Source organism: Entelurus aequoreus, linkage group LG16, assembly GCF_033978785.1.
Source record: "Entelurus aequoreus isolate RoL-2023_Sb linkage group LG16, RoL_Eaeq_v1.1, whole genome shotgun sequence".
NCBI lineage: Eukaryota > Metazoa > Chordata > Actinopteri > Syngnathiformes > Syngnathidae > Entelurus > Entelurus aequoreus.
Genome location: NC_084746.1, coordinates 45883197 through 45906540, shown reverse-complemented (window position 1 = coordinate 45906540; position 23344 = coordinate 45883197). Strand labels below are relative to the sequence as shown.

General features: G+C 38.1%; 1 protein-coding gene, 1 long non-coding RNA gene and 1 pseudogene across 2 annotated transcripts in view; 1 reads left to right on the top strand and 2 right to left on the bottom strand.

Annotated features, from left to right (window-relative positions):
- Positions 1 to 5813, bottom strand: part of LOC133631078 (enhancer of polycomb homolog 1-like) — a 67279-nt gene extending 61466 nt beyond the window's left edge. Inside the window, exon 1 of the mRNA XM_062023112.1 lies at positions 5507 to 5813. The gene's annotated coding sequence lies outside the window, so the exon portion shown is untranslated. The remainder of the gene's footprint in view (positions 1 to 5506) is intronic.
- Positions 5064 to 12182, top strand: LOC133631080 (uncharacterized). Its single transcript, XR_009821394.1, has 3 exons — positions 5064 to 5991; positions 11903 to 11962; positions 12041 to 12182. It is a non-coding gene; the product is annotated as an uncharacterized LOC133631080 (long non-coding RNA).
- The window catches only part of LOC133631079 (integrin beta-1-like), a 63363-nt pseudogene continuing 46064 nt past the window's right edge, over positions 6046 to 23344 (bottom strand).

The following is a 23344-nucleotide window of genomic DNA, read 5'->3' as shown; positions in this document are numbered from 1 at the left end:
TGACTGCAAGCTAATCAATGCTAACGTGCTATTTAGGCTAGCTGTATGTACATATTGCATCATTTGTAGGTATATTTGAGCTCATTTAATATCCTTTACTTTTATCCTCTGTATATAATTTAGTTTTGCCTGTCACATGACACATTATCTGTATGTAATATTGGCTGCATTTCAGATAGTTGTTTGTGTGTCGTGTTGTTCCAGACCACAGCAAACGTTACCTAGCTTGCCGAAGATTGTAATAAATCTATTAAAAACCTGCAGTTTCCTTAAAACTTGGACACACACATCTATACCTTTGGCCATTAAAAGACAGTAATTTCCAGGAGTTTTCTCACCTTCTGAGTAGCCTCTGATTTACTAATGGTTTCTAATGTTGTAAAAATGTGTAGAATAAATATTACATTTCAACATTTCTGTCAATGAAGATTTGCTTCAGCCTGCGACACATAGTAAGCTATTGTAGCTAATATAGACACTTATGTCATGTGTTGCCTTCATTATAAGACTTATATACAGCTTTTTATTTTTTGCAGCTCTAGACAGATTAGTTTTTTGTATTTTTGGTCCAATATGGCTCTTTCAACTTTTTGGGTTGCCGACCTCTGGTTTAGAGCAGTGTTTTTCAACCTTTTTTGAGCCAAGACGCATTTTTTTCTTTGAAAAAATCTGGAGGCACACCACCTGCAGAAATCATAAAAAAATGAAACTCAGTAGACAATAAGAAGTCGTTGTCGCAATTGTTGCATATGACTTAGTTCAAACCATAACCAACCGTGCATCACTATAGCTCTTGTCTCAAAGTAGGTGTACTGTCACATCACGCCGTGACTTATTTTGAGTTTTTTGTTGTTTTCCCGTGCGTAGTGTTTTAGTTCTTTTCTTGCGCTCCTATTTTGGTGGCTTTTCCTGTTTTGTTGGTATTTTCCTGTAGCAGTTTCATGTCTTCCTTTGAGCACTATTCCCCACACCTGCTTTGTTTTTAGCAATCAAGACTATTTAAGTTGTTTTAATCCTTCTTTGTGTGGACATTGTTGATTGTCATGTCATATTTGAATGTACTTTGTGGACGCCGTCTCTGCTCCACACGCTGTAAGTCTTTGCTGTCGTCCAGCATTCTGTTTTCGTTTACTTTGCAGTCAGTTTTAGTTTTGTTCTGCATAGCCTTCCCTAACCTTCAATGCCCTTTCTTAGGGCCACTCACCTTTTGTTTATTTTTGGTTTAAGCATTAGATACCTTTTTATCATTAGATACCTTTTTATCATTAGATACCTTTTAGACTGCCTCCAGCTGTCGTCTGCATATTGTGATCACAACAAACCATCGTCATTGTTCCCGACATCTACAAAGCTACCGGCTGCCACCTACTGATATGGAAGAATATTACACAGTTACTCTGCCGAGCTCTACACAGCACAGACACTCAATGGCACATTATTTGCAGATTATAATTACTAGTTTGCAAAAAATATTTAGGCAATTAGGTGAAATTACATAACCTCTCACGGCACACCAGACTGTATCTCACGGTACACTAGTTATACCAGTGTTTTTCAACCTTTTTTGAGGCAAGGCACATTTTTTTCCATTGAAAAAATATGGAGGCACACCACCAGCAGAAAGGTTAAAAAAATGAAACTCCGCCAGGTTGTCTTTTTTTGTTGTTGTTTTTTCCTGTGTGTAGTGTTTCAGTTCCTGTCTTGCGCTGTTATTTTGGTGGCTTTTCCTGTTTTGTTGGTGTTTTCCTGTAGCAGCTTCACATCTTCCTTTGAGTGCTATTGCCTGACCTGCTTTCTGTTGGCAATCAAGACTATTTCAGTTGTGCGGACGCTATCCTTCTTTGTGGGGACATTGTGGATTGTCATGTCATGTACGGACACACACTGTAAGTTTTTGCTGTCGTCCAGCATTCTGTTTTTGTTTACTTTGTAGCCAGTTCAGTTTTACTTACGTTTTGCATAGCCATCCCTATGCTTCAGCGCCTTTTCCTAACGGGACTTGCCTTTTGTTCATTTTTGTTTTAAGCATTACATACCTTTTTACCTGCATGCTGTCTCCCGCTGTGCTCTTCATATTGGGATCACGACAAACCATCCTCGATGCGTTCTGACTACTACAAAGCAATTAACTACCTGCTGCCACCTACCGGAGTACTACATGGTTACCCTGCCAAACTCTATACGGCACAGACACTAGACATCCATCCATCCATCCATCCATTTTCTACCGCTTATTCCCTTCGGGGTCGCGGGGGGCGAGACAACGGCACATTATTTGCAGATTATAATTATTGATTAGCAAAAAATATTTTTTGGACCAATTAGGTGAAGTTGCATAATTTCCCACGGCACACCAGACAACAGCTGTGTCCCAATTCAGGGTCTGCATCCTTCGGAGGACCCGGCCTACACAGCCTCAGAAGGTTGGACCTTCGGAGGCACCGCCGAAGGATGCGTCACCTGTTGTTAAATGGGACAGTCTAGCCTGCGGAGGATACCGTATTTTTCGGAGGATAAGTCCCTCCGGAGTATAAGTCGCACCGGCCGAAAATGCATAATAAAGAAGGAAAAAAACATATAAGTCGCACTGGAGTATAAGTCGCATTTTTTGGGGAAATTTATTTGATAAAACCCAACACCAAGAATAGACATTTGAAAGGCAATTTAAAATAAATAAAGAATAGTGAACAACAGGCTGAATAAGTGTACGTTATATGACGCATAAATAACCAACTGAGAACGTGCCTGGTATGTTAACGTAACATATTATGGTAAGAGTCATTCAAATAACTATAACATATAGAACATGCTATACGTTTACCAAACAATCTGTCACTCCTAATTGCTAAATCCCATGAAATCTTATACGTCTAGTCTCTTACGTGAATGAGCTAAATATTATTTGATATTTTACGGTAATGTGTTAATAATTTCACACATAAGTCGCTCCTGAGTATAAGTCGCAGCCCCGACCAAACTATGAAAAAAACTGCGACTTATAGTCCGACAAATACGGTACTTACATTTGAAAGTGCATTCGCTGCCGCTGCTTGTATTTGCCGCCATCGTCAAAAAGATCCGGGTGGAACAAAGGCGCGCAAAGCATCTTGGGATATGGGAGGCCACGGAGGATAGTCGCGGGAAAAGGAGGGCGCATTCGTCGGCTGCATTTGGAGGAGCCTTCGAATTTGAATTAATTGGGACAGCCTTCGCGCGGCGTTGTGACGTAAGCGGCCTTCAAATCCGCCCTTCGAAGAATGCAGACCCTGAATTAGGACACAGCTCATATCTCACGGCACACCTGCTCAGTGGCCTTGTGGTTAGAGTGTCCGCCCTGAGATCGGTAGGAATCCAAAGACTATAAAAATGGGAGCCATTACCTCCCTGCTTGACAATCAGCATCAAAAGGTTGGAATTGGGGGTTAAATCACCAAAAATGATTCCCGGGTGCGGCCACAGCTGCTGCTCACTGCTCCCCTCACCTCCCAGAGGGTGATCAAGGGTGATGGGTCAAATGCAGAGAATAATTTCACCACACTTAGTGTGTGTGTGTGACAATCATTGGTACTTTAACTTTAACTAGAGTGCAGCAGTGGTTGAAAAACACTGGTTTCGATAATACTGGCTTTCCATTGGATAGTAGATTAAAAAACTTTTTTATAATTATATAGCGCTTTTCTTTAGTGACTCAAAGCGCTTTGTGAAACCCAATATCTAAGTTACTTTTTTTTTTTTTTTTAAACCAGTGTGGGTGGCACTGGGAGAAGGCGGGTAAAGTGTCTTGCCCAAGGACACAACAGCAGTGACTAGGTTTGCAGAAGCGGGGATCGAACCTGGAACCCTCAAGTTGCACGGCCACTCTCGGGGGGACGGCGTGGCGAAGGTGGGAGAGTGGCCGTGCCAGCAATCGGAGGTTTACTGGTTCAATCCCCACCTTCTACCATCCTAGTCACGTCCGTTGTGTCCTTGAGCAAGACACTTCACCCTTGCTCCTGATGGGCCTGGTTAGCGCCGTGCATGGCAGCTCCCGCCATCAGTGTGTGAATGTGTGTGTGAATGGGTGAATGTGGAAATAGTGTCAAAGCGCTTTGAGTACCTTAAAAAAAAGGTAGAAAAGCACTATACAAGTGCAACCCATTTGCTCTACCAACCTATACCACCCCACAACTATACTGCTGTACAACCTTTATACCAGGGGTCACCAACGCGGTGCCCGCGGGCACCAGGTAGCCCGTAAGGACCAGATGAGTAGCCCGCTGGCCTGTTCTAAAAATAGTTTAAATAGCAGCACTTACCAGTGAGCTGCCTCTATTATTTAAATTTGATTTATTTACTAGCAAGCTGGTCTCGCTTTGCTCGACATTTTTAATTCTAAGAGAGACAAAACTCAAATAGAATTTCAAAATCCAAGAAAAGATTTTAAAGCGAGGTCTTAACTAACTGACAAAGAAACAGATAACAGATTTAGTGTCCAGTTCAAAGTGTGACATGATTTATTTAAAAATTTGAGAGTTGACTTTTGTATTTTACATGAGTTATTATTTGTACAAACATGGTGCAAAGTAATTCATGATTTGTTAAAAAATGTTAGTGGCTAGCTAGTTAAAATGGGATATTGTGATTTCACAAGACTGTCTTAGAAGTGATCATTTGAAAATGTTCAATTTGAAAAATGTGCACCTAGAGAAAATATAAAAATAAAGTGTTGCATATTGATATTTGTTTCTATATATATTTATTTTGAGAAATTATTAAGATGATCAGTGTTTCCACAAAGATAAATATCATTAATTATTAATAATAACATAGAGTTAAAGGTAAATTGAGCAAATTGGCTATTTCTGGCAATTTATTTAAGTGTGTATCAAACTGGTAGCCCTTCGCATTAATCAGTACCCAAGAAGTAGCTCTTGGTTTCAAAAAGGTTGGTGACCCCTGCTTTATACTGACTACGCTAAAGTATATCTAAGTATACTTAAGATAAAGAGAAATAAAAACATGCTGTGTACATTTTAGGGAGCTCATGTTTGTTCAACCAGGCCCATGTAGGGAGGAGGGTCAAGGCCACGCACTTCCCCAGCCCACCGCTAAGGCTGCGCGGCGCTGTTGAGCCACACGCCCCGAGCCAGTGAGCAAACAATGTTTTCACACATAAAAAAACTCCGCACCAAAAACGCTTCGCACATCAACATCGGCATTGGAATAAGATGAAAAGTGACGAGTACTTTCTAAGGTCAAACACGGAGAGCTTTCCGACCAGCCACACTAGATGATGACGTTTGCGACCTTCTGTTTTTGTCAGTCATGTGGAAAAAAAAAAAAAAAAAAGTCAAGTCGGCACACACGACATTTTTTTTTCTAGAAACTTCCACCTTGTCGGCTTCTCGTCAACGACATCCAAAAGCTGAGCTGCTCGGGAATTTGATTGCGTGTGTGAAATCATCTGATGCCAGCAAACACTTCTCCACGACGGGCCTTTTTTCCACGGTACGACCGAGGTACTTACGCCTGTGACGTCCTTCCACGCAGTCCTGCACTTTTCCTCTTTCCAGCCGAGGTGGAATCCTCAAGTGAGCGGTTGGGGGAAAAAAAAAAAAAAGAAAAGAAAAGAGGAAAAACGACGCAGCTAAGCTAAAGAACATGAAGGCTAGCCCAGCTGCTGCTTCTTCTCCTCCTGCTTGAAATGACTAAAGTACACAACGAGCAGGTGTCATGGTGGCAAAAAACACATGATGTGCTCTCCAGCCGTATGGAGAAAACGTGTTGGTGTGAAAGTGTCCATATCCTTGTCGCTGAGCGGCAGGTTGAAACTATAGAGAGGTGGTCACTAAAAAGTGCTACTGTTGGGGGTTAACAACTTTGCCGAGGAGCCTTCTCATTGGACGAGACTTTCCGCCAATCAGGGGACGAGGGCTCCGGGAGCTGGTGACGTCACGAGCAGAGAGGGGCAACTTAAAGACGTGATTGGACAAACACGGCACGGTTCGCTCGGTGAATTTGAGCACTTTAATATTTTCATACAACAGTCAAAATGATCAAGTTCATCTTTCACCAAAAAAACATCTTCCTAAGTTAAAAGGAAACTGCATTTTTTGTTCTTCTAATTTTGCCTATCGTTCACAATCCTTATGTGAAGTGAATTATATTTATTAGGGATGTCCGATAATGGCTTTTTGCCGATATCCGATATTGTCTAACTCTTTAATTACCGATACCAATATCAACCGATACCGATATATACAGTCGCGGAATTAACACATTATTATGCCTAATTTGGACAACCAGGTATGGTGAAGATAAGGTCCTTTTTAAAAAATAAAATACGATAAATAAATTAAAAACAATTTTCTTGAATAAAAATGAAAGTAAAACAATATAAAAACAGTTACATAGAAACTAGTAATTAATGAAAATGAGTAAAATCAACTGTTAAAGGTTAGTACTATTAGTGGACCAGCAGCACGCACAATCATGTGTGCTTACGGACTGTATCCCTTGCAGACTGTATTGATATATATTGATATATAATGTAGGAAGCAGAATATTAATAACAGAAAGAAACAACCCTTTTGTGTGAATGAGTGTAAATGGGGGAGGGAGGTTTTTTGGGTTGGTGCACTAATTGTAAGTGTATCTTGTGTTTTTTATGTTGATTTATTTAATAAATTTTAAAAAACAACCCGATACCGATAATAAAAAAACGATACCGATAATTTCTGATATTACATTTTAAAGCATTTATCGGCTGATAATATCGGCAGGCCATCTCTAATATTTATATAGCGCTTTTCTCTAGCGACTCAAAGCGCTTTTACATAGTGAAACCCAATATCTAAGTAAACCAATGTGTGTTGCACCGGGAGCAGGTGGATAAAGTGTCTTGCCTAAGGACACAACGGCAGGGACTAGGATGGTTGGAAGCGGGGATCGAACCTGGAACCCTCAAGTTGCTGGCACGGCCACTCTACCAACCGAGCTATACCGCCCGTAAGACAAGAACCATGGTTAGAGTGTCCCCCATGAGATTGGTAGGTTGTGAGTTCAAACCCCGGCCGAGTCATGCCAAAGACTATAACAATTGGACACATTACCTCCCTGCTTGGCACTCAGCATCAAGGGTTGGAACAGAGGGTTAAATCACCAAAATGATTCCCGAGCACCGCTGCTGCTCACTGCTCCCCTCACCTCCCAGGGGGTGGAACAAATGCAGAGGGTAAATTCACCACACCAGTGGTACTTTGACTTTGAGTTTTTAACATGTTTTTTTCTTTTTTAATGCATTCTAAATAGTAAATAAATGCGATCAAAAGTCAGCTTACAACGGAGTCGCTCTATTCCGCCTATAAACCCTCAAACACATCCATTAAGGTTTTATTTACATGATGTAAGTATACATGTAATGTAGTAACAGGCACATTTATAATATTCATGTATTTATGTCAAAAACACATCACAACATTCACTTTTTCCCCCCTCAACATTACTGATTATTACTGACTGCAGACTTTATGAGAGCCACCAATCATAATAAGACATCACTTACTGTATAATTTCTGCTGGTGCAGACTGATAGAAGTTTTCGTCCCATTTAGATGAAGAATGAGTCATAATCCTCGCATTACCATGAATTGATTAAGGTGGACCCCGACTTAAACAAGTAGAAAAACTTATTCGGGTGTTACCATATAGTGGTCAATTGTACGGAATATGTACTTCACTGTGCAATCTACTAATAAAAGTTTCAATCAATCAAAGAAAAGGGGGGGTAGAACCAAGCGTCTTTTCGTGTCGTTTTTCACCATTCCGGGTATAAATTGGCTGTTAAGGTGTACCAAGTTGCCAGATTACATCCTCGTCCTTCTACTATCCAGGTGAGAGGCATGATTTAGGGTCTACAATAAAGTTTGACGAGCAAGGAAACAGCTGACCACTCGATGATGTACAAATAGGCACACAAGCTTGTGATCACGGTGCCACTATAGTTAGTGTTAGCACTTATAACAATATCACTAATACTTGGTTAATATTCAAGTCATGAAATGTAAATGTAGTATTGTTGGCGCTTATTGGATGTTTATCAGATTTTATTGGCGGAATAGAGGACCTCCTATTGGCTCCGTTGTAAGATGACTTTTATTTAATATTTAGAATGCATTTTTTTAAAACACATCCGTCGTCATCTTTCATAATTATTAACGATAGGCAACATTTCCAAAAAAAAGTGCAGTTCCCCTTTAATAGAAAGAGAAACATTGTTGAAAAAACGTATGCAAAAATACTTATTTGATTTTTTTAATTCAATAAATAATTAATGAAGTACAAGAATGGCAATTGTGGATGTGTAATTTTTCTTAAAAAACAACAAAAAATGGAATCTTTCGGTCTTAACATTTAAAAAAAAAACAAATAAAAATAAATCTAGAACATTCCCTAACCCCTGATCTAGATGACAATCGTTATGTCCTGCGACTTTACATTGCCATTGAGTTACTAATGTCAAAGAAAAAGAAATAAAAGGCATGTATGTGAGTATTTGGCAATGCTGTCAAGAGTTAAGGACCTGAGTTGGCTTTGAAAAAACTGAAAGGTGGCACTAAAGACAACAATAAAAGTACATCTGTCTTTTCCTTTTCAACTGATTGTTGCATGCTGGGAAACAAGCACCCGTGCTCCGTGAACATTAATATGGCTTCGCACAGAACCCAAACATAACACTTTAGCTCCGCAAGGGACAACAAACACTACACTCATTTTGCGGACACATCTGCGTTGGACTAGAATCTTTCTTATGACATCCAGTATCAACTTCTTATAAAAATGACTTCACGAAAAAAAAACATACGGTTCCGTACCACACACATTTAAAAGCATTTAAAACCATACAAAATGGGAATAAAAGCCCATACATAGACAAGACTGTACACAATGGGGATGTTGCATAGCCAGAGTTATTGGGACCAAATGAAATAGTAGGACTAACATTTGGTGAGCAGAAAAAGTATTAAAAAGTGAGAAAATTACAGCCTGCTGCCTCCCCTCATTCAGACCAGCCCAGGTTCTTTTGCTCCTCCATACAGTGTTTCCATGGCAGAGAAGACAGTGCTCCATCATTTGCCTTCGTACCTTGGATTGACCACCGTCGTAACAGCACTTTTGTAGATGGGATTCTCCCCTGGAGGACGGAGAAGGAGATATGCTAATGTTAATACTTTAGTAATATTAGCCAACACTCAACTAATGCAGTGTTTCCCATGCGTTCATTCAATCTGTGGCTGACCACCACAACTACATTTTTGGCGCTACCTGTTCACCCTGCCACATAAAAACACATCATAATGGGACTGCCTGTCGCTACAACTTTGTACAGCTGATAGCATCATAAGTCTGTTTCTGAAGACATATCATTCCTACCTGGTCTGCCAGAGAATAAGAAGACATAGCAGAAGGGATCAGTGTTGCCTACTTATATTTACAGAGTATTATCTAAATCAGGGGTCACCAACGCGGTGCCCGCGGGCACCAGGTAGCCTGTAAGGACCAGATGAGTAGCCCGCTGGCCTGTTCTAAAAATAGCTCAAATAGCAGCACTCACCAGTGAGCTGCCTCTATTTTTTTTAAATTGTATTTATTTACTAGCAAGCTGGTCTCGCTTTGCTCGACATTTTTAATTCTAAGAGAGACAAAACTCAAATAGAATGTGAAAATCCAAGAAAATATTTTAAAGACTTGGTCTTCACTTGTTTAAATAAATTCATTTATTTTTTTACTTTGCTTCTTATAACTTTCAGAAAGACAATTTTAGAGAAAAAATACAACCTTAAAAATGATTTTAGGATTTTTAAACACATATACCTTTTTACCTTTTAAATTCCTTCCTCTTCTTTCCTGACAATTTAAATCAATGTTCAAGTATTTTTTTTATTGTATTGTAAAGAATAATAAATGTATTTTAATTTAATTCTTCATTTTAGCTTCTGTTTTTTCGACAAAGAATATTTGTGAAATATTTCTTCAAACTTATTATGATTAAAATTCAAAAAAATTATTCTGGCAAATCTAGAAAATCTGTAGAATCAAATTTAAATCTTATTTCAAAGTCTTTTTTTTAATTTTTTTTAAATTTTTGTTCTGGAAAATCTAGAAGAAATAATGATTTGTCTTTGTTAGAAATATAGCTTGATCCAATTTGTTATATATTCTAACAAAGTGCAGATTGGATTTTAACCTATTTAAAACATGTCATCAAAATTCTAAAATTAATCTTAATCAGGAAAAATTACTAATGATGTTCCATAAATTATTTTTTTAATTTTTTCAAAAAGATTCGAATTAGCTAGTTTTTCTCTTCTTTTTTTCGGTTGAATTTTGAATTTTAAAGAGTCAATATTAAAGATAAACTATGTTTCAAAATGTAATTGTAATTTTTTTTCGTGTTTTCTCCTCTTTTAAACCGTTCAATTGAGTGTAAATATCATTAATTATTAATAATAACAGAGTTAAAGGTAAATTGAGCAAATTGGCTATTTCTGGCAATTTATTTAAGTGTGTATCAAACTGGTAGCCCTTCGCATTAATCAGTACCCAAGAAGTAGCTCTTGCTTTCAAAAAGGCTGGTGACCCCTGATCTAAATGGTCTTTTTCGTGACATATCGACATTTCGAGTAAAGAACAACAGCCTTCCAGCTTGTATTCTTCGGTTATTTAAATTAAGAGGAGAAAACTATAATTTACGGGGGATATTGATCATTGAAATACCGTATTTTTCGGAGTATAAGTCGCTCCGGAGTATAAGTCGCACCGGCCGAAAATGCATAATAAAGAAGGAAAACAACATATATAAGTCGCACTGGAGTATAAATCGCATTTTTTGGGGAAATGTATTTGATAAAACCCAACACCAGGAATAGACATTTGAAAGGCAATTTAAAATAAATAAAGAATAGTGAACAACAGGCTGAATAAGTGTACGTTATATGAGGCATAAATAACCAACTGAGAACGTGCCTGGTATGTTAACGTAACATATTATGGTAAGAGTCATTCAAATAACTATAACATATAGAACATGCTATACGTTTACCAAACAATCTGTCACTCCTAATCGCTAAATCCCATGAAATCTTATACGTCTAGTCTCTTACGTGAATGAGCTAAATAATATTATTTGAGATTTTACGGTAATGTGTTAATAATTTCACACATAAGTCGCTCCTGAGTATAAGTCGCACACCCCGGCCAAACTATGAAAAAAACTGCGACTTATAGTCCGAAAAATACGGTAGGTAAAGTAAGAACGAATATAAAATACAAATGTATTTCAGTTTTAGGAGTTAAATGGTGGAACAAGCTCAGTGATGAGTTGAAGACATGTAGTTCTTTGGTAAGGTTTAAGAAAACCTTGAAAGGTGAAATAATAGAAAATTATAAAATATAGCAACAATTACTTTCATCCCATTGATTTTTTTTAACAATGTTCCAGGCAATCTAATTTTCAGTGACTGTATAGGATAGGCAAATATAAGCTTTAGCTCCAGCCTATTCCTTTTTCGGTCATTCTTTTTCTTTTCTTTCTGTGTGTAAAAGATTGTTAAATATGTATAATCTGTGCTGTTAAACTGGTCACACAAAATGGTTGATTGTATGACCGAAATAGACGTATTTCATTCATATCTAACCACTATTCCGGTCTCATTTGACACTGTGTAGATTTTGACATGTAAGCACGTCTTGCGCTTCTCAACAGGAAGCCCAGCCCTCAACCCCAATCGAAAAGCAATCACTGGCACCTCCCTCTTGCTTGGGACATTGACAAAAAAAGTGACAAAATTAACTTAGTTTTTGTATTTTTAAGCAAATTTGTTTTGCTCCTCATAATTTTTGCTCCCTTTTTTGTCTACCACAGAGTCATGGCCAGCTAGGCAAATTAGACACAATCCACCCACCACACAAAGATTGCAGTCCTGTGAGAAAAGTTGTAATATGCTATTAATATTCAACATGCAACTCTGTGATAGTATTTCCTGTCTTTATTGTCTCATAGGGACATGCAGTACCAGCTTGTGGACAGTGGGGTGCAGACCGGTCAGCAGCTTCCATTATGAATTAGGCCCTAGACCTGAAAGATGCTCAAGGGCCTGTTTGCGGCACTGAGATGATTTTTAAAAAGGTAAATTAAACAAAACAAAAGTACAACAAAGGCACAATGTTTGAAAGAAAATTCTGAAATGTTGTTACTAATAAACATAACACAGCTTTGATTTTAAACATACCATTTTTTTGGGGTCATTTTACTAATTAAAAAACCCCAAAGTGCCCACAAACATCCTGTGCTTTTTTAAGTTCAATGCTCTCAATGGAAAAAAAGTTTGAACACTCCTGCCAGGGTCTGTGCAGGTTTCAACAAGTCAAATTTAAAACTATTGGAAGGAATTTAAGACCATTTTATATCCATACAAACAAAAAAAGTACAAAGACATAAAGGAAAATCAGAAGGCCAGAATTAATTGTAAGTATATGAATTCATTCACTACTCTTTCTCATTGGAAAATAAAAGGGTTAAACTAACTAAAGACACCAGATGACTATTATAAACTAATTAAAAAAAAAAAAGCCAACATCATAACAGCCATTTTTCAGATTTGCCATGAACTGTGTTCTTCCAAAAGGTGCGGTGTGCTTGATATCGAGTGTTTTCATGTAACAACAACAACAATGGTCAAGGAATATATTGACTGTGAAAGGCACTGTTAGCATCTCTGCCAAAGCTGAATGGTTTACTTTTGCAGTGTTTTGTCAGAATTGAGCAAACAGATAAAAACAAATACTGTACATTGCACAAAGTTGTGCCAAACAGAGTGCAGACAGAGCGACTGTCTGAAAAGAAAGAAGGCGATTATGGCTTGCAAGCCTCAAACAGAGTTTGGATGTGAAAAATGTGGATAACTTTCAACTGTGCTCAGCTCATTTAGTATAAATACATTTTTACCTGTTTTTTTGTGACTTTTGTAAAACATATTGCTACTAAGGAATAGGGGTGTAATGGTATACGTGTATTTGTATTGAACCGTTTCGGTACGGGGGTTCCGGTTCGGTTCGGAGGTGTACCGAACGAGTTTCCACACAGACATATTAAGTAGCGTAACGCACGTTGTGTAAACAATGCACACCGAGGCACAACACATGGCATGCTAGCAGCTAACGGGCTACGACAGACTGACCATACGTCCTCTTTTCATCGGACATGTCCTCTTTTGCGGAGCTGTCAGGGCGGAGTTTCTTAAATGCCTCAAACGTCCGGCATTTTGAGTTAAGGTTGCATGTATTTTCAATGTACGTTCAGGGTTAAGAATGGGTTAAAAACAAAACAAATTGTGCGCGCAGCAGCATTGGTGAGGGAGGGGCAGAGACAGAGAGAGCGAGAGAGTTATGATAAACGCGCATGCGTCGCCAGGCTCTGCTTTTTAGCCATCGATTTATCAGATTTAATTTTTTATTATCTATAGCAGGGGTGTCAAAAGTGTGCCCCGGAGGCCATTTGCGGCCCACAGCTAATGTTTTAAAGGCCCACGGCACATTCTAAAATTACTATTAAAATAAACAAAAACATAACAAAAGTGAAATCAAAAAGCTTAAAGGTTAAATGTAATTTAGAAAAAGTTGCAATGTTGACTAATAAAACAAAGCTGTTTTTTTTTCTTTCAAACTGTCATTGCTCAATACATAATATTGAATCAAAATCAATGTTATTATGAATTATTGACCTATCCAAGGTTCCCATTACTTCACATCAAATATTCCACTAAGAAAAATATTTTTGGTGGAAGATTTTGCAAAATTGGTAAATAAAAAACCCAAAAATGTATATTTTGTTGTTTTCTTACTGTACCGAAAATGAACCGAACTGTGACTTCTAAACCGAGGTACGTACACTGCAAAAACTGAAATCTAAGTAAGATTAAATATCTCAAATAAGGGTGATATTTGCTTCTTTTCTGTCTGATAAGATAATTCTTCTCACTAAGCAGATTTTATGTTAGAGTGTTTTACTTGTTTTAAGGGTTTTGGTCCTAATTTTTCTCAGTAAGATATTACAGCTTGTTGCTGAGATTTGATGACCTATATTGAGTAAAACATGCTTGAAACTAGAATATCAACTGATGCAAAGCTGTGTCGTCAACACTCACAAGTATAAAACTGCTTTTTCAAAGTAATAATTTCTTATTTCAAGCATGAAAAAAAAAATCATGATGCCGAGCGCATATCATTATGTCAAGATAATGGCACTAGCATTTACTTAATTTAAGAATATTTTTCAACATATTGAGCAAAAAGGTCTCTCTTTTTTTTCTACCAAGAAAAGTGCACTTGTTATTAGTGAGAAAATACTTATTTTAAGGTATTTTTGGGTTCATTGAGGTTAGCTAATTTTACTTGTTTTGGAAAGTCTTGACAAGCCGAATTTTCTTGTTCTATTGGCAGATAATTTTGCTTAGTTCAAATAAAATACCTCAAATTTTTGTATTTTTTTTTTCTTGTTTTTGAACACTGACTTTTTGCAGTGTACCGAACCAAAATTTTTGTGTACCGTTACACCCCTACTAAGGAAGGACTATTTTTATCTAAGCATGACAAGATGACATTCTCAAATCTTCCTTGTTTTCCTCACCCAACCATAAACTACCGTAAGTGTAAACACTAAACAGACAACCTTTATAGCTTTTAATGTCAGTTGCTGTATAGACTTGGAGAAAAGATTAGGCATTAAAAGCTGACCTGAAATTATTGGAATAAATTATTTAAATGACAGTATATATGAGAATCAAGTTTTAAAAAAATGTATAAATACTGCTGTGAACACTACTACCACAGAGAAATTAGCATATGCTTACTGTATATAACAGTAAGATTTCACTAGTAAACATCTTATCTAGATCTCCTTTGGTGGGGTTAAGTTGATCCTTGCATAGTTGTGCAAGTATTAGTGGCCTTTCAGCAGCTTTTGACACAGACTTATCCTGGATTTTTGACTTTTACATTATCAATCCGTTCACTTTCCCCGCAACGTTAAACGCTTTCCTCCTCTATAGCTTCACATCCAGGTCCTAAACACTTTATACGTTTCCATCCACTGGCTTCGATCATGCATTAAATTGATCGTTCTGGAGCCACAAATCGTTGAACTTGCACTTACCCATGTGATGCAAGTAATTCGGCTTTGTTGTGGCCTTTCATTTACTTTCTCCGCTGCTATGTTAAGCTGTAACAAGAGCGCTGCGCGCACACACACACCAGGTGGTGCTTGATCAATTCTGACCGGGGCAGCACAGGTAGCTTACTTGAGTTCCGTTTTGTAGTTACGTTATAGCGTTCTCAAAAAGCATCATGTTTAAAAGAAAGTCTGAAGTTTATGCATGTTTTAAATAAAAGTTAATAGATTTTTAAGACCTTTCAAAGTTGGATTTAAGACCTTCTATAAGATCTTAAGAGAATTTTAGACATTTTTAAGCCTTAAATTCAATTTATTGGATTGAAGACTTTTTAGGACGCCACTGCTCTGCTCAATTGCAAATGTCAGACTGTTTTTCACTGTCAAAAAATAGATTAAAAAACCCAAACAATAAAACATCAAGAAAGACATTTTTATGTCAACCATGTTTTTCTAATCAATGGAGGGCCCAGTGTATTTATGTGATGCATGATGTCGCCATGGCAACACTTGCTAGGAGATAGCCTACGTGGTATTCCGTCATCAAGGAGCGACTCACCGTGTCCCACTTGGCGTTCATCTTCTCTTTCTCGAACTTGGCGAACTCTCGGCGGTCGTGGATGATCATGAGCAGCTTGAGGATGAGCAGCAGGGCGAGGCCGATCAGCACGATGCCCGCCACCACGCCCGCCACGATGGGGATGATGTCGGGGCCTGCTGGGCACTCTATTTTATATTTTTTTAAAAAGAAATTTTTTTTTTTTTAAAAACTGGAAAGTGTAATGACACTGTATATACAGTACAGGCCAAAAGTTTGTACACACCTTCTAATTTCAATGGGTTTTCTTTATTTCAGAACTATTTACATTGTAGATTGTCACTGAAGGCATCAAACCTATGAGACCTGTCAAGTGAAAACCATTTCAGGTGACTACCTTTTGAAGCTCATCAAGAGAATGCCAAAAGTGTGCAAAACAGTAATCAGAGCAAAGGGTGGCTATTTTGAAGAAACTAGAATATAAAACACTTTTTCAGTTATTTCACATTTTTTGTTGAGTGCATAACTCCACATGTGTTCATTCATAGTTTTGATGCCTTCAGTGACAGTCTACAATGTAAATAGTCATGAAAATATAGAAAACACATTGAATGAGAAGGTGTGTCCAAACTTTTGGCCTGTACATATATATATATATATATATATATATATATATTCACCATATATACATAGTGAATGTACAAATAAACACCATGAATGCTTATCATTATTATTACTATACATCAATATGTATCAAACACTGATGAATGTACAAATGTACAAAGCTAAAATGTACTTTTCTGTTAAATCTATCTTATTAACCCTATGCGCGTTCTATGTTTTCATGAAATACTTATGGACACATTTCTTCTATTGTCTAATGTGACCGACATACAGTGCATCCGGAAAGTATTCACAGCGCTTCACTTTTTACACATTTCGTTATGTTACAGCCTTATTCCAAAATGGAATGAATTCCTATTTGTCCTCAAAATTCTACACACAATACCCATAATAAAAATGTGAAAAATATTTTTTTGAGAAATATTTGTAAATTTATTTTTAAAAAAACAACTAAGAAATCACATATACGTAAGTATGCGCCGCTTTTGCCATGATGCTCAAAAGTGAATTTAGGTGCATCCTCTTTCAACTGATCATCCTTGAGATGTTCCAACAGCTTAATTGGAGTCAACCTGTGGTCAATTCAGTTGATTGGACATCATTTGGAAAGGCACACACCTGCCAATATATAAAAAATGTACCACACATGACATACCAAGAATGAAGTGGAAGGAATTGTCTGTAGGCCTTTGAGACAGGATTGTCAGAGGCCTACAGAAATTGGTACAGAAAAATATCTGCTGCCTTGAAGGTCCCAATGAGCACCGTGGCCTTCATCATCCGTAAATCGAAGAAGTTTGGAACCACCAGGACCTTTCCTAAAGCTGGCCGGCCGTCTAAACCGAGCGATCGGGGAAGAAGGGTCTTTGTCAGGGAAGTGACCAAAAACCTTGTGGTCACTCTGTCAGAGCTACAGCCATCCTCTGTGGACGAAGGAGAACCTTCCACAAGGACAACCATCTCTGCAGCAATCCACAAGGCCTCTGGTATAGTTAAAGCTAAAGTCAAAGTACCCATGATTGTCACACACACACTAGGTGTGGCATGGCCAAACGGAAGGCATTTATTCATACCTGTTTGCCAAAATGCACCTGAAAGACTTCCAGGCCATGAGAAACACAATTCTCTGGTCTGATGAGACAAAGATTGAACTCTTTGGCATGAATACCAGGCGTCATGTTTAAAAGAAACCAGGCACCACTCATCACCAGATCAACACCACACCTACTGTGAAGCACGGTGGTGGCAGAATCATGCTGTGGGGATGTTTTTCAGTGGCAGGAACTCGGAGACTAGTCAGGATAGAGGGAAAGACGAACACAGACATCCTGGAAAAAAAACCTGCTCCAGAGCGTTCTTGAACTCAGACAACGACCCGAAGCACTCAGCCAAAATATCAAAGGAATGGCTTCAGCACAACTCTGTAAAAATCCTTGAGTGGCCAGAAGTCAGACTTGAATCTCATTAGGCATCTCTGCAGAAAGCTCAAAAAAAGGTTGCACACCCACACTTCCCATCCAGCCTGACAGAATTTGAGAGGTGCTGCGAAGAGGAATGGATGAAACTGCCCAAAGATAGGTGTGCCAAACTTGTGGCATCGTATTCAAAAATACAAGAGGCTGTAATTGCTGCCAAAGGTGCATCAACTAAGTACTGAGCTAAGGCTGTGAATACCTATGTGCATGAGATTAATTTTTTTAATTTTTAATACGTTTGCAAAAATGTATTTAAAAAAACCACAACTTTTTCACATCCTCATTACACTGCAAAAACTGAAATCTAAGTAAGATTAAATATCTCAAATAAGGGTGATATTTGCTTATTTTCTGTCTGATAAGATAATTCTTCTCACTAAGCAGATTTTATGTTAGAGTGTTTTACTTGTTTTAAGGGTTTTGGTCCTAAATGATCTCAGTAAGATATTACATCTTGTTGCTGAGATTTTATGACCTATATTGAGTAAAACATGCTTGAAAGTAGAATATCAACAGTTGCAAAGCTGTGTCATCAACACTCACAAGTATAAAACTGGTTTTTCAAAGTAATAATTTCTTATTTCAAGCATGAAAAAAAAATGACTGACACAATTGTGTCTCATAATTAAAACAGATGACAGCCCAATGCTGTTTTATTTTCAATGAAACAATAGAAAATACGTACTCATATAGTAGTACAGTTGTTATTAGTGAGAATATACTTATTTTAAGGTATTTTTGGGTTCATTGAGGTTAGCTAATTTTACTTGTTTTGGAAAGTCTTGACAAGCCAAATTTTCTTGTTCTATTGGCAGACAATTTTGCTTAGTTCAAATAAAATACCCCTAATTTTTGTATTTTTTTTCCTTGTTTTTGAACACTGACTTTTTGCAGTGTATGAGGTATTATGTGTAGAATTTTGAGGACAAGAATGAATTGATTCTATTTTGGAATAAGGTTATAACTAGAGATGTCCAATAATATCGGTCTGCCGACAAATGCGTTAAAATGTAATATCGGAAATTATCGGTATCGTTTTTTTAATTATCAGTATCGTTTTTTAAATTTTTTATTAAATCCACATAAAAAACACAAGATACACTTACAATTAGTGCACCAACCCAAAAAACCTCCCTCCCCCATTCACACTCATTCACACAAAAGGGTTGTTTCTTTCTGTTATTAATATTCTGGTTCCTACATTATATATAAATATATATCAATACAGTCTGCAAGGGATACAGTCCGTAAGCACACATGATTGTGCGTGCTGCTGGTCCACTAATAATACTAACCTTTAACAGTTAATTTTACAAATTTTCATTAATTACTAGTTTCTATGTAACTGTTTTTATATTGTTTTACTTTCTTTTTTATTCAAGAAAATGTTTTTAATTTATTTATCTTATTTTATTTGATTCATTTTTTTAAAAAGTACCTTATCTTCACCATACCTGGTTGTCCAAATTAGGCATAATAATGTGTTAATTCCACGACTGTATATATCGGTTGATATCGGTATCGGTTGATATCGGTATCGGTAATTAAAGAGTTGGACAATATCGGCATATCGGATATCGGCAAAAAGCCATTATCGGACATCCCTAGTTATAACATAAAATATGGGCAAAGTGAAGCGCTGTCAATACTTCCCGGCTGTGGTTATCATCAGTGACGCTCTAGCAAATCATCATTTTGTACCCAGCATCTCCACCACGTAGACCTCCTTGGTGTCGTTCCTGATGGCGAAGGTGTAGTAGAACCAGCAGTCGTTGGCGTCGCGCTCCTTGCAGTGGGTCAGCGGGAAGCTCTGGTCGGTGGGTTGAGGCATCTTTGTACGGTCCTTCACCTTGATAAACACAAAGTCGCTGCAGTCGCGCTCGCACGTGTCCTTCTTCTCGCCGGCCTGGAAAACTTGACACTGCACACACTCCCTGCGGACACAAAGCTTAAATGCTTTCACCCGTCACGCCGCGGCGCCGACAAAAACGTCAAGAAAGCGAGTGTGCCTCACTTGTGCTCGGCGCAAACCCCGGGGCAGGTGGGACAGATCTCGCAGGTGGGGCCTTGGAATTTCGGATTGGTGCATTTGCAGATGCCGCAGTCGCATGTGCCACGCCCGTTGCAGATCTGACCGTTCTTGGCCAGGCAGGTGGACGTGTCCAGGGAACAGTCGCAGGCACTTCCTGTGTAGTTGTCGTCGCAAATGCACACACGGCACTCGCAGCGCCCGTGTCCTGAAGGCACACAGCAGGACTTGGTGACATACAAAACTTGCTAAGCTCCCAAATCTATTAACACGCCAACTTGATTAGACTGGGGAACCACACTCCAGCTAGCAGCTACACAACAGCTAAGCACACAAGCTAGACATACGTCCTTAACTGAAAAATAGTGCAGTCTAAAAGATGGCGTTTGTGTTTAATAATTAGATGCATATTACTCACAGATACTAAGTCTCCAAAGCAGAAGCTTTTAGAAAGTATCAAGTGACAAATGTGTCTGCATCATTCAACTCACTGAATCATGACAAAGCTTAATAAATTATTGTAGCCACTAGATGTCACAAAAAACAATTACCATTCCACTTCAAGTTAAAAACAGCATAAGTCCATTCAAGATGGTGAATAATAAATAGGTTAGCGTTTTTATCTCTGAATAATTTTACTTGCTCAAGCCTTTTCTGGCACACTACACGACGACAGAGCAGCTAATGGACAATAAAAGAAGCCTTTGATGGTTTTTATTTCTATAATGATCATTATTACTATTATTAGTTATTTTGAATTGTAACAGTAGAACAATTAGACAAAGTGCTTTTACTGCTATATAGGGTCTACTTTTAAATCTGTTTGGTATAAAACGAGTAAAACACTAATCCAGTTTTTGTTTTTCAGTTGTTGTTGCAATCCTGTGCTTTTTTAGGTTAACGTGACAGGGAACACAAAAAGCCTTTTGCTGTAAAATGCACAAAAAAGCTTGCGAAATCGTGGAGGACTGATTTTTGAATTGACTCCAAAGGGAAAAGCGGTATGGATGGATGGATGATATCAAAACGACCCCCATCAGCATGGAGAACAGCAAAAAGTCTAATGTAAGTTTCTTTAAAGCAGAACAAGACAATAATAATGAAAACATCTGGTGTGATTTCTTTCAAATGTAAATGATATTACCGTATTTTTCGGATTATAAATTACAGTTTTTTTCATAGTTTGGCCGGGGGTGCGATTTATACTCTGGAGCGACTTGTGTGTGAAATTCTTAATACATTACCGTAAAATATCAAATAATATTATTTATCTCATTCACGTAAGAGAGTAGGCCAGTGGTTCTTAACCTGGGTTCGATCGAACCCCAGGGGTTCGGTGAGTCGGCCTCAGGGGTTCGGCGGAGCCTCCGCCGCGGAGGTCAAGACACACCTGACTCATCGTGTAAATAAAAACTTCTCCCTATCGGCGTATTATGGATACCCCCAAACAATGTTCCCTCTAATTTTCCATATGCGTGAGCAAACGCAAAAACTCCTTGAGCATTCGGTGGAGCACATGTGAGCGACGTCAGACGTGCACATGCACCGTGGCCACACCAGCAGCACACCTGTCCAAACCTGACTAAATAACAAGTTAAATGTTTTATTATTATAATCAAATGACAGCAGTCATTTCCATTAGATTATTTTCTAATCTAATTATTTTGCCCCAATTACAATGACAATAACAAAAAATATTGTTTTTCATGAGCTGTGTACTTGTATTGTATGTCTGGGTGGGGTTCCTGCTTTGGAAATAATTTGTAACCCCTTCAGATATCGCATTTAGTTCCCACTAAAACATTCACATGTTACACAATAAGATGCAAAATTGGGATCATGTGTACCGTACATTCCTGTAACTTTGTTTGTAAAATATATCTTTATTATTATTTTTTAAATATAATAACAATTTCATGATTAATATTTATAAATTAAGATAAAATTAAGAAAAAAACATTTTATTGTTCACTAAAGAAGGGTTCGGTGAATGCGCATATGAAACTGGTGGGGTTCGGTACCTCCAACAAGGTTAAGAACCACTGGACTAGGCGTATATCAGCAATCGTCTCACACACGTCAACCAATAAATATTCGGCGGGGGCGGGTCATGGCAGAAGTGCATTGTGAAAAAAAAGATGCTACCTGCTACTACTTCCGTACCTATGAAAATGTATTATTTCAACATTGGCGGTAACTTATAAAAATGGCACCGAAAAGGAAATTATATACTGCAGGTTACAAGCTGGAAGCAGTGAAATATGCAACAGAAAACGGCAATCGAGCAGCAGAACGAAAGTTTGGAGTGAGCGAGAAACTTGTAAGGGACTGGCGAAAAGCGGAGGCTACTCTTACTGAAATGAAAAAAACTAAAAAAAGCTCATCGTGGGCTAAAAATGCGACTTTTACTCTAGTGCAACTTATATGTTTTTTTTCTCCTTTTTTATTATGCATTTTCGTCCGGTGCGACTTATACTCCGGAGCGACTTATAATCCGAAAAATGCGGTATTGTACTCAGTATTATTAGTGAACTCACAATTATAATGAAACCCAAAATGACCAAACTAAGAGGATGAATTGTATTTTTTCCAGTTAAGGCAGTACATTCAATTGATTTCCTGGCATTGAAGACTTGCTGGCAGGTGTGTACCTCCACAGAGCTTGTTGTTGGAGCGGTCGCAGTTAAAGTTGTCACAGTCGCAGTACTTCCCAGTGTAGATCTCGGCGGCATTCTCCCTCTTCTTACACTCGCAAGTTCCGCACACGCAGTCGCCGTAGTTGCTGCAAATGTCGGTGCCGTTGTCCTTCCTGCAGTTGGCGTCCAAGTCCTCCGTCCGCACCTCGTCGGTGCTGCATTCGCAGAGGCGCCCGATACGCCCTTCGTTACACCTGGAAGGCAGCAAGCAATCAGTACACTGCAAAAACTGAAATCTAAGTAAGATGAAATATCTCAAATAAGGGTGATATTTGCTTATTTTCTGTCTGATAAGATAATTCTTCTCACTAAGCAGATTTTATGTTAGTGTGTTTTACTTGTTTTAAGGGTTTTGGTCCTAAATTATCTCAGTAAGATATTACGGCTTGTTGCTGAGATTTGATGACCTATATTGAGTAAAACATGCTTGAAACTTGAATATCAACTGTTGCAAAGCTGTGTCATCAACACTCACAAGTATAAAACTACTTTTTTAAAGTAATAATTTCTTATTTCAAGCATGAAAAAAAAACACGACTTTGACACAATTGTGTCTCATAATTAACAGATGACAGCCAATACATACTCATTTAGTTGTACAGTTGGCACAGTACGGTAAACTGACAGTTAATATTTAAACATTTAACATGTGACATTTCTAACTATTTTGAACAGAAATAGTTCATGCACATTCAGATGAATTCTTCAAAATTACAATAAAACATTTTTGGGCCGGGGGCCGGGCTGTATATATGCGCACTAATTGACTGAAAGAGC